Source organism: Urocampus carinirostris, chromosome 2 (assembly GCF_059441175.1).
Source record: "Urocampus carinirostris isolate Australia breed hairy pipefish chromosome 2, RoL_Ucar_1.0, whole genome shotgun sequence".
In the NCBI taxonomy this organism is placed as follows: Eukaryota; Metazoa; Chordata; class Actinopteri; order Syngnathiformes; family Syngnathidae; genus Urocampus; species Urocampus carinirostris.
The window spans coordinates 55,349,418-55,363,547 of NC_142350.1; the positions used below are offsets into that span (position 1 = coordinate 55,349,418).

Genomic DNA, 14,130 nt, shown 5'->3' on the forward strand with positions numbered 1-14,130 from the left:
ATGTGTGTTCAGGTCTCCAATGGAGGCGGGGGTTCAAATCCCCCTCCGGACTTGTACTTTTTACAAAATTACCTAGTTATATGTGGAGATTTTGCCGGGGCATGGGCAGTGGCTCGAGTCCATGAGTACTTCTGGCGCAAAATTTGGACATTATATAAAGTCACAATGGAAAGTTAGGCAAGACAACCAGTTTCTTACAAAACCAGGACATCTTTTTGGTGATGACCCTTACTGAATAACATTGCTTACAAGTCAGGATTGCCGAGCGGTCCAAGGCACCAGACTCAAGGTTGTCTACTTTCTCCAATTGGTATGGGTGTTCTGGTCTCTAATGGAGGCGGGGGTTCACATCCCTCTCCTGACATGTGCTTTTTTACTATATTACCTAGCTATTTGTGGAGATTTTGCTGGAGCATGGGCAGTGGCTCGAGTCCATGACGACTTCTGGCGCAAAATTTGGACATCATATAAAGTCACAATGGAAAGTTAGGCAAGACAACCAGTTTCTCACGAAACCAGGACATCGTTTTGGTGAAGGCCCTTACTGAATAAGGAAGGGTAGAGGTCAGGATGGCCGAGAGTTCTAAGGCGTCAGACTCAAGGTTGTCTACCTTCTCCAATTGGTATGTGTGTTCTGGTCTCCAATGGAGGCGGGGGTTCAAATCCTCGTCCTGACATGTGCTTTTTTACAATATTACCTAGCTATTTGTGGAGATTTTGCCGGGGCACAGGCAGTGGCTCGAGTCCATGACGACTTCTGGCGCAAAATTTGGACATCATATAAAGTCACAATGGAAAGTTAGGCAAGACAACCAGTTTCTTACGAAACCAGGACATCTTTTTGGTGAAGGCCCTTACTGAATATGGAAGTGTAGAAGTCAGGATGGCCGAGCGGTCTAAGGCGCCAGACTCAAGGTTGTCTACCTTCTCCAAGTGGTATGGGTATTCTGGTCTCCAATGGAGGCGGGGGTTCAAATCCCCCTCCTGACATATGCGTTTTACAAAATTACCTAGTTATATGTGGAGATTTTGCCGGGGCATGGGCAGTGGCTCGAATCCATGACTACTTCTGGCGCAAAATTTGGACATCATATAAAGTCACAATGGAAAGTTAGGCAAGACAACCAGTTTCTCACGAAACCAGGACATCTTTTTGGTGATGGCCCTTACTGAATAACTATGTATAGAAGTCAGGATGGCCGAGCGGTCTAAGGCTTCAGACTCAAAGTTGTCTACCTTCTCCAATTGTTATGAGTGTTCTGATTTCCAATAGAAGCGGGGGTTCAAATCCCCCTCCTGACATGTGCTTTTTACAAAATTACCTAGTTATATGTGGAGATTTTGCCGGGGCATGGGCAGTGGCTCGAATCCATGACTACTTCTGGCGCAAAATTTGGACATTATATAAAATCACAATGGAAAGTTAGGCAAGACAACGAGTTTCTCACGAAACCAAGACATCGTTTTGGTGAAGGCCCTTACTGAATAAGGAAGTGTAGAAGTCAGGATGGCCGAGAGTTCTAAGGCGTCAGATCAAAGTTGTCTTCCTTCTCCAATTGGCAGTGTGTTCTGGTCTCCAATGGAGGCAGGGGTTCAAATCCCCCTCCTGACATGTGCTTTTTACAAAATTACCTAGTTATATGTGGAGATTTTGCCGGGGCATGGGCAGTGGCTCGAGTCCATGACTACTTCTGGCGCAAAATTTGGACATTATATAAAGTCACAATGGAAAGTTAGGCAAGACAACCAGTTTCTTACAAAACCAGGACATCTTTTTAGTGATGGCCCTTACTGAATAACAATGCTTAAAAGTCAGGATGACCGAGCTGTCTAAAGCGCCAGACTCAAGGTTGTCTACTTTCTCCAATTGGTATGGGTGTTCTGGTCTCTAATGGAGGCGGGGGTTCAAATCCCCCTCCTGACATGTCCTTTTTTACAATATTACCTAGCTATTTGTGTAGATTTTGCCGGGGCATGGGCAGTGGCTCGAGTCCATGACTACTTCTGGCGCAAAATTGGACATCATATAAAGTCACAATGGAAAGTTAGGCAAGACAACCAGTTTCTTACAAAACCAGGACATCTTTTTGGTGATGGTCCTTACTGAATAACAATGCTTAGAAGTCAGGATGGCCGTGCGGTCTAAGGCGCCAGACTCAAGGTTGTCTAAGTTCTCCAATCGTTATAGGTGTTCTGGTCCCCAATGGAGGCGGCGGTTCAAATCCATCTCCTCACATGTGTTTTTTACAATATTACCTTGCTATTTGTGTAGATTTTGAACTTACAAAACCAGGACATCTTTTTCGTGATGGCCCTTACTGAATAACAATGTATAGATGTCAGGATGGCCGAGCGGTCTAAGGCGCCTGACTCAAGGTTGTCTACCTTCTCCAATCGATATTGGTGTTTTGGTCTCCAATGGAGGCGGGGGTTCAAATCCCCCTCCTGACAAGTACTTTTTACAAAATTACCTAGTTATATGTGGAGATTTTGCCGGGGCATGGGCAGTGGCTCGAATCCATGACTACTTCTGGCGCAAAATTTGGACATCATATAAAGTCACAATGCAAAGTTAGGCAAGACAACCAGTTTCTCACGAAACCAGGACATCGTTTTGGTGAAGGCCCTTACTGAATAAGGAAGTGTAGAAGTCAGGATGGCCGAGAGGTCTAAGGCTTCAGACTCAAGGTTGTCTACCTTCTCCAATTGGTATGGGTGTTCTGGTCTCCAATGGAGGCGGGGGTTCAAATCCCCCTCCTGACATGTGCTTTTTACAAAATTACCTAGTTATATGTGGAAATTTTGCCGGGGCATGGGCAGTGGCTCGAGTCCATGACTACTTCTGGCGCAAAATTGGACATCATATAAAGTCACAATGGAAAGTTAGGCAAGACAACCAGTTTCTTACAAAACCAGGACATCTTTTTGGTGATGGCCCTTACTGAATAACTATGAATAGAAGTCAGGATGGCCGAGCGGTCTAAGGCTTCAGACCTCAAGGTTGTCTACCTTCTCCAATTGGTATGTGTGTTCAGGTCTCCAATGGAGGCGGGGGTTCAAATCCCCCTCCGGACTTGTACTTTTTACAAAATTACCTAGTTATATGTGGAGATTTTGCCGGGGCATGGGCAGTGGCTCGAGTCCATGAGTACTTCTGGCGCAAAATTTGGACATTATATAAAGTCACAATGGAAAGTTAGGCAAGACAACCAGTTTCTTACAAAACCAGGACATCTTTTTGGTGATGACCCTTACTGAATAACATTGCTTACAAGTCAGGATTGCCGAGCGGTCCAAGGCACCAGACTCAAGGTTGTCTACTTTCTCCAATTGGTATGGGTGTTCTGGTCTCTAATGGAGGCGGGGGTTCACATCCCTCTCCTGACATGTGCTTTTTTACTATATTACCTAGCTATTTGTGGAGATTTTGCTGGAGCATGGGCAGTGGCTCGAGTCCATGACGACTTCTGGCGCAAAATTTGGACATCATATAAAGTCACAATGGAAAGTTAGGCAAGACAACCAGTTTCTCACGAAACCAGGACATCGTTTTGGTGAAGGCCCTTACTGAATAAGGAAGGGTAGAGGTCAGGATGGCCGAGAGTTCTAAGGCGTCAGACTCAAGGTTGTCTACCTTCTCCAATTGGTATGTGTGTTCTGGTCTCCAATGGAGGCGGGGGTTCAAATCCTCGTCCTGACATGTGCTTTTTTACAATATTACCTAGCTATTTGTGGAGATTTTGCCGGGGCACAGGCAGTGGCTCGAGTCCATGACGACTTCTGGCGCAAAATTTGGACATCATATAAAGTCACAATGGAAAGTTAGGCAAGACAACCAGTTTCTTACGAAACCAGGACATCTTTTTGGTGAAGGCCCTTACTGAATATGGAAGTGTAGAAGTCAGGATGGCCGAGCGGTCTAAGGCGCCAGACTCAAGGTTGTCTACCTTCTCCAAGTGGTATGGGTATTCTGGTCTCCAATGGAGGCGGGGGTTCAAATCCCCCTCCTGACATGTGCTTTTTACAAAATGACCTAGTTATTTGTGGAGATTTTGCCAGGGCATGGGCAGTCGCCCGAGTCCATTAATACTTCTGGCGCAAAATTTGGACATTATATAAAGTCACAATGGAAAGTTAGGCAAGACAACCAGTTTCTCACGAAACCAGGACATCTTTTTGGTGATGGCCCTTACTGAATAACTATGTATAGAAGTCAGGATGGCCGAGCGGTCTAAGGCTTCAGACTCAAGGTTGTCTACCTTCTCCAATTGTTATGGGTGTTCTGATTTCCAATGGAAGCGGGGGTTCAAATCCCCCTCCTGACATGTGCTTTTTACAAAATTACCTAGTTATATGTGGAGATTTTGCCGGGGCATGGGCAGTGGCTCAAATCCATGACTACTTCTGGCGCAAAATTTGGACATCATATAAAGTCACAATGGAAAGTTAGGCAAGACAACGAGTTTCTCACAAAACCAGGACATCGTTTTGGTGAAGGCCCTTACTGAATAAGGAAGTGTAGAAGTCAGGATGGCCGAGAGTTCTAAGGCGTCAGACTCAAGGTTGTCTACCTTCTCCATTTGGTATGTGTGTTCAGGTCTCCAATGGAGGCGGGGGTTCAAATCCCCCTCCTGACTTGTACTTTTTACAAAATTACCTAGTTATATGTGGAGATTTTGCCGGGGCATGGGCAGTGGCTCGAGTCCATGACTACTTCTGGCGCAAAATTTGGACATTATATAAAGTCACAATGGAAAGTTAGGCAAGACAACCAGTTTCTTACAAAACCAGGACATCTTTTTGGTGATGACCCTTACTGAATAACATTGCTTACAAGTCAGGATGGCCGAGCGGTCTAAGGCGCCAGACTCAAGGTTGTCTACCTTCTCCAATTGGTATGGGTGTTCTGGTCTCCAATGGAGGCGGGGGTTCAAATCCCCCTCCTGACATATGCGTTTTACAAAAATACCTAGTTATATGTGGAGATTTTGCCGGGGCATGGGCAGTGGCTCGAATCCATGACTACTTCTGGCGCAAAATTTGGACATCATATAAAGTCACAATGGAAAGTTAGGCAAGACAACGAGTTTCTCACAAAACCAGGACATCGTTTTGGTGAAGGCCCTTACTGAATAAGGAAGTGTAGAAGTCAGGATGGCCGAGAGTTCTAAGGCGTCAGACTCAAGGTTGTCTACCTTCTCCAATTGGTATGTGTGTTCAGGTCTCCAATGGAGGCGGGGGTTCAAATCCCCCTCCTGACTTGTACTTTTTACAAAATTACCTAGTTATATGTGGAGATTTTGCCGGGGCATGGGCAGTGGCTCGAGTCCATGACTACTTCTGGCGCAAAATTTGGACATTATATAAAGTCACAATGGAAAGTTAGGCAAGACAACCAGTTTCTTACAAAACCAGGACATCTTTTTGGTGATGACCCTTACTGAATAACATTGCTTACAAGTCAGGATGGCCGAGCATTCTAAGGCGCCAGACTCAAGGTTGTCTACCTTCTCCAATTGGTATGGGTGTTCTGGTCTCCAATGGAGGCGGGGGTTCAAATCCCCCTCCTGACATATGCGTTTTACAAAAATACCTAGTTATATGTGGAGATTTTGCCGGGGCATGGGCAGTGGCTCGAATCCATGACTACTTCTGGCGCAAAATTTGGACATCATATAAAGTCACAATGGAAAGTTAGGCAAGACAACGAGTTTCTCACGAAACCAGGACATCGTTTTGGTGAAGGCCCTTACTGAATAAGGAAGTGTAGAAGTCAGGATGGCCGAGAGTTCTAAGGCGTCAGACTCAAGGTTGTCTACCTTCTCCAATTGGTATGTGTGTTCTGGTCTCCAATGGAGGCGGGGGTTCAAATCCCCATCCTGACATGTGCTTTTTTACAATATTACCTAGCTATTTGTGGAGATTTTGCCAGGGCACAGGCAGTGGCTCGGGTCCATGACTATTTCTGGCGCAAAATTGGACATCATATAAAGTCACAATGGAAAGTTAGGCAAGACAACCAGTTTCTTACAAAACCAGGACATCTTTTTGGTGATGGCCCTTACTAAATAACAATGCTTACAAGTCAGGATGGCCGAGCGGTCTAAGGCGCCAGACTCAAGGTTGTCTTCCTTTCCAATTGGTGTGGGTGTTCTGGTCTCCTATGGAGGCGGGGGTTCAAATCCCCCTCCTGACATGTCCTTTTTACAAAATTACCTAGTTATATGTGGAGATTTTGCCGGGGCATGGGCAGTGGCTCGAGTCCATGACTACTTCTGGCGCAAAATCGGACATCATTCAAGGTCACAATGGAAAGTTAGGCAAGACAACCAGTTTCTTACAAAACCACGACATCTTTTTGGTGATGGCCCTTACTGAATATCAATGCTTAGAAGTCAGGATGGCCGAGTGGTCTAAGGCGCCAGACTTAAGGTTGTCTACTTTCTCCAATTGGTATGGGTGTTCTGGTCTCTAATGGAGGCGGGGGTTCACATCCCTCTCCTGACATGTGCTTTTTTACTATATTACCTAGCTATTTGTGGAGATTTTGCTGGAGCATGGGCAGTGGCTCGAGTCCATGACGACTTCTGGCGCAAAATTTGGACATCATATAAAGTCACAATGGAAAGTTAGGCAAGACAACCAGTTTCTCACGAAACCAGGACATCGTTTTGGTGAAGGCCCTTACTGAATAAGGAAGAGTAGAAGTCAGGATGGCCGAGAGTTCTAAGGCGTCAGACTCAAGGTTGTCTACCTTCTCCAATTGGTATGTGTGTTCTGGTCTCCAATGGAGGCGGGGGTTCAAATCCCCGTCCTAAAATGTGCTTTTTTACAATATTACCTAGCTATTTGTGGAGATTTTGCCGGGGCACAGGCAGTGGCTCGAGTCCATGACGACTTCTGGCGCAAAATTTGGACATCATATAAAGTCACAATGGAAAGTTAGGCAAGACAACCAGTTTCTTACGAAACCAGGACATCTTTTTGGTGAAGGCCCTTACTGAATATGGAAGTGTAGAAGTCAGGATGGCCGAGCGGTCTAAGGCGCCAGACTCAAGGTTGTCTACCTTCTCCAAGTGGTATGGGTGTTCTGGTCTCCAATGGAGGCGGGGGTTCAAATCCCCCTCCTGACATGTGCTTTTTACAAAATGACCTAGTTATTTGTGGAGATTTTGCCAGGGCATGGGCAGTCGCCCGAGTCCATTAATACTTCTGGCGCAAAATTTGGACATTATATAAAGTCACAATGGAAAGTTAGGCAAGACAACCAGTTTCTCACGAAACCAGGACATCTTTTTGGTAATGGCCCTTACTGAATAATTATGTATAGAAGTCAGGATGGCCGAGCGGTCTAAGGCTTCAGACTCAAGGTTGTCTACCTTCTCCAATTGTTATGGGTGTTCTGATTTCCAATGGAAGCGGGGGTTCAAATCCCTCTCCTGACATGTGCTTTTTACAAAATTACCTAGTTATATGTGGAGATTTTGCCGGGGCATGGGCAGTGGCTCAAATCCATGACTACTTCTGGCGCAAAATTTGGACATCATATAAAGTCACAATGGAAAGTTAGGCAAGACAACGAGTTTCTCACAAAACCAGGACATCGTTTTGGTGAAGGCCCTTACTGAATAAGGAAGTGTAGAAGTCAGGATGGCCGAGAGTTCTAAGGCGTCAGACTCAAGGTTGTCTACCTTCTCCAATTGGTATGTGTGTTCAGGTCTCCAATGGAGGCGGGGGTTCAAATCCCCCTCCTGACATGTGCTTTTTACAAAATTACCTAGTTATATGTGGAGATTTTGCCGGGGCATGGGCAGTGGCTCGAGTCCATGACTACTTCTGGCGCAAAATTTGGACATTATATAAAGTCACAATGGAAAGTTAGGCAAGACAACCAGTTTCTTACAAAACCAGGACATCTTTTTGGTGATGACCCTTACTGAATAACATTGCTTACAAGTCAGGATGGCCGAGCGGTCTAAGGCGCCAGACTCAAGGTTGTCTACCTTCTCCAATTGGTATGGGTGTTCTGGTCTCCAATGGAGGCGGGGGTTCAAATCCCCCTCCTGACATATGCGTTTTACAAAATTACCTAGTTATATGTGGAGATTTTGCCGGGGCATGGGCAGTGGCTCGAATCCATGACTACTTCTGGCGCAAAATTTGGACATCATATAAAGTCACAATGGAAAGTTAGGCAAGACAACGAGTTTCTCACGAAACCAGGACATCGTTTTGGTGAAGGCCCTTACTGAATAAGGAAGTGTAGAAGTCAGGATGGCCGAGAGTTCTAAGGCGCCAGACTCAAGGTTGTCTACCTTCTCCAATTGGTCTGTGTGTTCTGGTCTCCAATGGAGGCGGGGGTTCAAATCCCTGTCCTGACATGTGCTTTTTTACAATATTACCTAGCTATTTGTGGAGATTTTGCCGGGGCACAGGCAGTGGCTCGAGTCCATGACTATTTCTGGCGCAAAATTGGACATCATATAAAGTCACAATGGAAAGTTAGGCAAGACAACCAGTTTCTTACAAAACCAGGACATCTTTTTGGTGATGGCCCTTACTAAATAACAATGCTTACAAGTCAGGATGGCCGAGCGGTCTAAGGCACCAGACTCAAGGTTGTCTACCTTCTCCAATTGGTCTGTGTGTTCTGGTCTCCTATGGAGGCGGGGGTTCAAATCCCCCTCCTGACATGTCCTTTTTACAAAATTACCTAGTTATATGTGGAGATTTTGCCGGGGCATGGGCAGTGGCTCGAGTCCATGACTACTTCTGGCGCAAAATCGGACATCATTCAAGGTCACAATGGAAAGTTAGGCAAGACAACCAGTTTCTTACAAAACCACGACATCTTTTTGGTGATGGCCCTTACTGAATAACAATGCTTAGAAGTCAGGATGGCCGAGTGGTCTAAGGCGCCAGACTCAAGATTGTCTACTTTCTCCAATTGGTATGGGTGTTCTGGTCTCTAATGGAGGCGGGGGTTCACATCCCTCTCCTGACATGTGCTTTTTTACTATATTACCTAGCTATTTGTGGAGATTTTGCTGGAGCATGGGCAGTGGCTCGAGTCCATGACGACTTCTGGCGCAAAATTTGGACATCATATAAAGTCACAATGGAAAGTTAGGCAAGACAACCAGTTTCTCACGAAACCAGGACATCGTTTTGGTGAAGGCCCTTACTGAATAAGGAAGGGTAGAAGTCAGGATGGCCGAGAGTTCTAAGGCGTCAGACTCAAGGTTGTCTACCTTCTCCAATTGGTATGGGTGTTCTGGTCTGCAATGGAGGCGGGGGTTCAAATCCCCCTCCTGACATATGCGTTTTACAAATTTACCTAGTTATATGTGGAGATTTTGCCGGGGCATGGGCAGTGGCTCGAGTCCATGACTACTTCTGGCGCAAAATTTGGACATTATATAAAGTCACAATGGAAAGTTAGGCAAGACAACCAGTTTCTTACAAAACCAGGACATCTTTTTGGTGATGACCCTTACTGAATAACATTGCTTACAAGTCAGGATGGCCGAGCGGTCTAAGGCGACAGACTCAAGGTTGTCTACCTTCTCCAATTGGTATGGGTGTTCTGGTCTGCAATGGAGGCGGGAGTTCAAATCCCCCTCCTGACATATGCGTTTTACAAAATTACCTAGTTATATGTGGAGATTTTGCCGGGGCATGGGCAGTGGCTCGAATCCATGACTACTTCTGGCGCAAAATTTGGACATCATATAAAGTCACAATGGAAAGTTAGGCAAGACAACGAGTTTCTCACGAAACCAGGACATCGTTTTGGTGAAGGCCCTTACTGAATAAGGAAGTGTACAAGTCAGGATGGCCGAGAGTTCTAAGGCGTCAGACTCAAGGTTGTCTACTTTCTCCAATTGGTATGGGTGTTCTGGTCTCTAATGGAGGCGGGGGTTCACATCCCTCTCCTGACATGTGCTTTTTTACTATATTACCTAGCTATTTGTGGAGATTTTGCTGGAGCATGGGCAGTGGCTCGAGTCCATGACGACTTCTGGCGCAAAATTTGGACATCATATAAAGTCACAATGGAAAGTTAGGCAAGACAACCAGTTTCTCACGAAACCAGGACATCGTTTTGGTGAAGGCCCTTACTGAATAAGGAAGGGTAGAAGTCAGGATTGCCGAGCGGTCCAAGGCGCCAGACTCAAGGTTGTCTACTTTCTCCAATTGGTATGGGTGTTCTGGTCTCTAATGGAGGCGGGGGTTCACATCCCTCTCCTGACATGTGCTTTTTTACTAAATTACCTAGCTATTTGTGGAGATTTTGCTGGAGCATGGGCAGTGGCTCGAGTCCATGACGACTTCTGGCGCAAAATTTGGACATCATATAAAGTCACAATGGAAAGTTAGGCAAGAAAACCTGTTTCTCACGAAACCAGGACATCGTTTTGGTGAAGGCCCTTACTGAATAAGGAAGGGTAGAAGTCAGGATGGCCGAGAGTTCTAAGGCGTCAGACTCAAGGTTGTCTACCTTCTCCAATTGTTATGTGAGTTCTGGTCTCCAATGGAGGCGGGGGTTCAAATCCCCGTCCTGACATGTGCTTTTTTACAATATTACCTAGCTATTTGTGGAGATTTTGCCGGGGCACAGGCAGTGGCTCGAGTCCATGACGACTTCTGGCGCAAAATTTGGACATCATATAAAGTCACAATGGAAAGTTAGGCAAGACAACCAGTTTCTTACGAAACCAGGACATCTTTTTGGTGAAGGCCCTTACTGAATATGGAAGTGTAGAAGTCAGGATGGCCGAGCGGTCTAAGGCGCCAGACTCAAGGTTGTCTACCCTCTCCAAGTGGTATGGGTGTTCTGGTCTCCAATGGAGGCGGGGGTTCAAATCCCCCTCCTGACATGTGCTTTTTACAAAATGACCTAGTTATTTGTGGAGATTTTGCCAGGGCATGGGCAGTCGCCCGAGTCCATTAATACTTCTGGCGCAAAATTTGGACATTATATAAAGTCACAATGGAAAGTTAGGCAAGACAACCAGTTTCTCACGAAACCAGGACATCTTTTTGGTGATGGCCCTTACTGAATAACTATGTATAGAAGTCAGGATGGCCGAGCGGTCTAAGGCTTCAGACTCAAGGTTGTCTACCTTCTCCAATTGTTATGGGTGTTCTGATTTCCAATGGAGGCGGGGGTTCAAATCCCCCTCCTGACATGTGCTTTTTACAAAATTACCTAGTTATATGTGGAGATTTTGCCGGGGCATGGGCAGTGGCTCGAATCCATGACTACTTCTGGCGCAAAATTTGGACATCATATAAAGTCACAATGGAAAGTTAGGCAAGACAACGAGTTTCTCACGAAACCAGGACATCGTTTTGGTGATGACCCTTACTGAATAACATTGCTTACAAGTCAGGATTGCCGAGCGGTCCAAGGCGCCAGACTCAAGGTTGTCTACTTTCTCCAATTGGTATGGGTGTTCTGGTCTCTAATGGAGGCGGGGGTTCACATCCCTCTCCTGACATTTGCTTTTTTACTATATTACCTAGCTATTTGTGGAGATTTTGCTGGAGCATGGGCAGTGGCTCGAGTCCATGACGACTTCTGGCGCAAAATTTGGACATCATATAAAGTCACAATGGAAAGTTAGGCAAGACAACCAGTTTCTCACGAAACCAGGACATCGTTTTGGTGAAGGCCCTTACTGAATAAGGAAGGGTAGAAGTCGGGATGGCCGAGAGTTCTAAGGCGTCAGACTCAAGGTTGTCTACCTTCTCCAATTGGTATGTGTGTTCTGGTCTCCAATGGAGGCGGGGGTTCAAATCCCCGTCCTGACATGTGCTTTTTTACAATATTACCTAGCTATTTGTGGAGATTTTGCCGGGGCACAGGCAGTGGCTCGAGTCCATGACGACTTCTGGCGCAAAATTTGGACATCATATAAAGTCACAATGGAAAGTTAGGCAAGACAACCAGTTTCTTACGAAACCAGGACATCTTTTTGGTGAAGGCCCTTACTGAATATGGAAGTGTAGAAGTCAGGATGGCCGAGCGGTCTAAGGCGCCAGACTCAAGGTTGTCTACCTTCTCCAAGTGGTATGGGTGTTCTGGTCTCCAATGGAGGCGGGGGTTCAAATCCCCCTCCTGACATGTGCTTTTTACAAAATGACCTAGTTATTTGTGGAGATTTTGCCAGGGCATGGGCAGTCGCCCGAGTCCATTAATACTTCTGGCGCAAAATTTGGACATTATATAAAGTCACAATGGAAAGTTAGGCAAGACAACCAGTTTCTCACGAAACCAGGACATCTTTTTGGTGATGGCCCTTACTGAATAACTATGTATAGAAGTCAGGATGGCCGAGCGGTCTAAGGCTTCAGACTCAAGGTTGTCTACCTTCTCCAATTGTTATGGGTGTTCTGATTTCCAATGGAAGCGGGGGTTCAAATCCCCCTCCTGACATGTGCTTTTTACAAAATTACCTAGTTATATGTGGAGATTTTGCCGGGGCATGGGCAGTGGCTCAAATCCATGACTACTTCTGGCGCAAAATTTGGACATCATATAAAGTCACAATGGAAAGTTAGGCAAGACAACGAGTTTCTCACAAAACCAGGACATCGTTTTGGTGAAGGCCCTTACTGAATAAGGAAGTGTAGAAGTCAGGATGGCCGAGAGTTCTAAGGCGTCAGACTCAAGGTTGTCTACCTTCTCCAATTGGTATGTGTGTTCAGGTCTCCAATGGAGGCGGGGGTTCAAATCCCCCTCCTGACTTGTACTTTTTACAAAATTACCTAGTTATATGTGGAGATTTTGCCGGGGCATGGGCAGTGGCTCGAGTCCATGACTACTTCTGGCGCAAAATTTGGACATTATATAAAGTCACAATGGAAAGTTAGGCAAGACAACCAGTTTCTTACAAAACCAGGACATCTTTTTGGTGATGACCCTTACTGAATAACATTGCTTACAAGTCAGGATGGCCGAGCGGTCTAAGGCGCCAGACTCAAGGTTGTCTACCTTCTCCAATTGGTATGGGTGTTCTGGTCTCCAATGGAGGCGGGGGTTCAAATCCCCCTCCTGACATATGCGTTTTACAAAATTACCTAGTTATATGTGGAGATTTTGCCGGGGCATGGGCAGTGGCTCGAATCCATGACTACTTCTGGCGCAAAATTTGGACATCATATAAAGTCACAATGGAAAGTTAGGCAAGACAACGAGTTTCTCACGAAACCAGGACATCGTTTTGGTGAAGGCCCTTACTGAATAAGGAAGTGTAGAAGTCAGGATGGCCGAGAGTTCTAAGGCTTCAGACTCAAGGTTGTCTACCTTCTCCAATTGGTATGTGTGTTCTGGTCTCTAATGGAGGCGGGGGTTCACATCCCTCTCCTGACATGTGCTTTTTTACTATATTACCTAGCTATTTGTGGAGATTTTGCTGGAGCATGGGCAGTGGCTCGAGTCCATGACGACTTCTGGCGCAAAATTTGGACATCATATAAAGTCACAATGGAAAGTTAGGCAAGACAATCAGTTTCTCACGAAACCAGGACATCGTTTTGGTGAAGGCCCTTACTGAATAAGGAAGGGTAGAAGTCAGGATGGCCGAGAGTTCTAAGGCGTCAGACTCAAGGTTGTCTACCTTCTCCAATTGGTATGTGTGTTCTGGTCTCCAATGGAGGCGGGGGTTCAAATCCCTGTCCTGACATGTGCTTTTTTACAATATTACCTAGCTATTTGTGGAGATTTTGCCGGGGCACAGGCAGTGGCTCGAGTCCATGACGACTTCTGGCACAAAATTTGGACATCATATAAAGTCACAATGGAAAGTTAGGCAAGACAACCAGTTTCTTACGAAACCAGGACATCTTTTTGGTGAAGGCCCTTACTGAATATGGAAGTGTAGAAGTCAGGATGGCCGAGCGGTCTAAGGCGCCAGACTCAAGGTTGTCTACCTTCTCCAAGTGGTATGGGTGTTCTGGTCTCCAATGGAGGCGGGGGTTCAAATCCCCCTCCTGACTTGTACTTTTTACAAAATTACCTAGTTATATGTGGAGATTTTGCCGGGGCATGGGCAGTGGCTCGAGTCCATGACTACTTCTGGCGCAAAATTTGGACATTATATAAAGTCACAATGGAAAGTTAGG

The 14,130-nt window shown here is 45.8% G+C and overlaps 19 non-coding genes across 19 annotated transcripts; all 19 read left to right on the forward strand.

Moving 5' to 3' along the window:
- Positions 1 to 877: 877 nt before the first annotated feature.
- Positions 878 to 990, forward strand: trnal-caa (transfer RNA leucine (anticodon CAA)). Its single transcript has 2 exons — positions 878 to 915; positions 946 to 990. It is a non-coding gene; the product is annotated as a tRNA-Leu (tRNA).
- A 199-nt stretch (positions 991 to 1,189) lies between these two features.
- trnal-caa (transfer RNA leucine (anticodon CAA)) lies at positions 1,190 to 1,302 on the forward strand. The gene is made up of 2 exons: positions 1,190 to 1,227; positions 1,258 to 1,302. It is a non-coding gene; the product is annotated as a tRNA-Leu (tRNA).
- Positions 1,303 to 2,338: 1,036 nt separating this feature from the next.
- trnal-caa (transfer RNA leucine (anticodon CAA)) lies at positions 2,339 to 2,451 on the forward strand. The gene is made up of 2 exons: positions 2,339 to 2,376; positions 2,407 to 2,451. It is a non-coding gene; the product is annotated as a tRNA-Leu (tRNA).
- A 199-nt stretch (positions 2,452 to 2,650) lies between these two features.
- trnal-caa (transfer RNA leucine (anticodon CAA)) lies at positions 2,651 to 2,763 on the forward strand. The gene is made up of 2 exons: positions 2,651 to 2,688; positions 2,719 to 2,763. It is a non-coding gene; the product is annotated as a tRNA-Leu (tRNA).
- Positions 2,764 to 3,900: 1,137 nt separating this feature from the next.
- Positions 3,901 to 4,013, forward strand: trnal-caa (transfer RNA leucine (anticodon CAA)). Its single transcript has 2 exons — positions 3,901 to 3,938; positions 3,969 to 4,013. It is a non-coding gene; the product is annotated as a tRNA-Leu (tRNA).
- Positions 4,014 to 4,212: 199 nt separating this feature from the next.
- trnal-caa (transfer RNA leucine (anticodon CAA)) lies at positions 4,213 to 4,325 on the forward strand. Its single transcript has 2 exons — positions 4,213 to 4,250; positions 4,281 to 4,325. It is a non-coding gene; the product is annotated as a tRNA-Leu (tRNA).
- A 511-nt stretch (positions 4,326 to 4,836) lies between these two features.
- On the forward strand, positions 4,837 to 4,949 carry trnal-caa (transfer RNA leucine (anticodon CAA)). Its single transcript has 2 exons — positions 4,837 to 4,874; positions 4,905 to 4,949. It is a non-coding gene; the product is annotated as a tRNA-Leu (tRNA).
- Positions 4,950 to 6,084: 1,135 nt separating this feature from the next.
- trnal-caa (transfer RNA leucine (anticodon CAA)) lies at positions 6,085 to 6,196 on the forward strand. Its single transcript has 2 exons — positions 6,085 to 6,122; positions 6,152 to 6,196. It is a non-coding gene; the product is annotated as a tRNA-Leu (tRNA).
- A 198-nt stretch (positions 6,197 to 6,394) lies between these two features.
- Positions 6,395 to 6,507, forward strand: trnal-uaa (transfer RNA leucine (anticodon UAA)). Its single transcript has 2 exons — positions 6,395 to 6,432; positions 6,463 to 6,507. It is a non-coding gene; the product is annotated as a tRNA-Leu (tRNA).
- A 513-nt stretch (positions 6,508 to 7,020) lies between these two features.
- On the forward strand, positions 7,021 to 7,133 carry trnal-caa (transfer RNA leucine (anticodon CAA)). The gene is made up of 2 exons: positions 7,021 to 7,058; positions 7,089 to 7,133. It is a non-coding gene; the product is annotated as a tRNA-Leu (tRNA).
- Positions 7,134 to 7,332: 199 nt separating this feature from the next.
- On the forward strand, positions 7,333 to 7,445 carry trnal-caa (transfer RNA leucine (anticodon CAA)). Its single transcript has 2 exons — positions 7,333 to 7,370; positions 7,401 to 7,445. It is a non-coding gene; the product is annotated as a tRNA-Leu (tRNA).
- Positions 7,446 to 7,956: 511 nt separating this feature from the next.
- Positions 7,957 to 8,069, forward strand: trnal-caa (transfer RNA leucine (anticodon CAA)). The gene is made up of 2 exons: positions 7,957 to 7,994; positions 8,025 to 8,069. It is a non-coding gene; the product is annotated as a tRNA-Leu (tRNA).
- A 511-nt stretch (positions 8,070 to 8,580) lies between these two features.
- Positions 8,581 to 8,693, forward strand: trnal-caa (transfer RNA leucine (anticodon CAA)). The gene is made up of 2 exons: positions 8,581 to 8,618; positions 8,649 to 8,693. It is a non-coding gene; the product is annotated as a tRNA-Leu (tRNA).
- A 2,074-nt stretch (positions 8,694 to 10,767) lies between these two features.
- Positions 10,768 to 10,880, forward strand: trnal-caa (transfer RNA leucine (anticodon CAA)). Its single transcript has 2 exons — positions 10,768 to 10,805; positions 10,836 to 10,880. It is a non-coding gene; the product is annotated as a tRNA-Leu (tRNA).
- A 199-nt stretch (positions 10,881 to 11,079) lies between these two features.
- Positions 11,080 to 11,192, forward strand: trnal-caa (transfer RNA leucine (anticodon CAA)). The gene is made up of 2 exons: positions 11,080 to 11,117; positions 11,148 to 11,192. It is a non-coding gene; the product is annotated as a tRNA-Leu (tRNA).
- An 825-nt stretch (positions 11,193 to 12,017) lies between these two features.
- trnal-caa (transfer RNA leucine (anticodon CAA)) lies at positions 12,018 to 12,130 on the forward strand. Its single transcript has 2 exons — positions 12,018 to 12,055; positions 12,086 to 12,130. It is a non-coding gene; the product is annotated as a tRNA-Leu (tRNA).
- Positions 12,131 to 12,329: 199 nt separating this feature from the next.
- On the forward strand, positions 12,330 to 12,442 carry trnal-caa (transfer RNA leucine (anticodon CAA)). The gene is made up of 2 exons: positions 12,330 to 12,367; positions 12,398 to 12,442. It is a non-coding gene; the product is annotated as a tRNA-Leu (tRNA).
- A 511-nt stretch (positions 12,443 to 12,953) lies between these two features.
- On the forward strand, positions 12,954 to 13,066 carry trnal-caa (transfer RNA leucine (anticodon CAA)). Its single transcript has 2 exons — positions 12,954 to 12,991; positions 13,022 to 13,066. It is a non-coding gene; the product is annotated as a tRNA-Leu (tRNA).
- Positions 13,067 to 13,891: 825 nt separating this feature from the next.
- trnal-caa (transfer RNA leucine (anticodon CAA)) lies at positions 13,892 to 14,004 on the forward strand. The gene is made up of 2 exons: positions 13,892 to 13,929; positions 13,960 to 14,004. It is a non-coding gene; the product is annotated as a tRNA-Leu (tRNA).
- Positions 14,005 to 14,130: the final 126 nt, after the last annotated feature.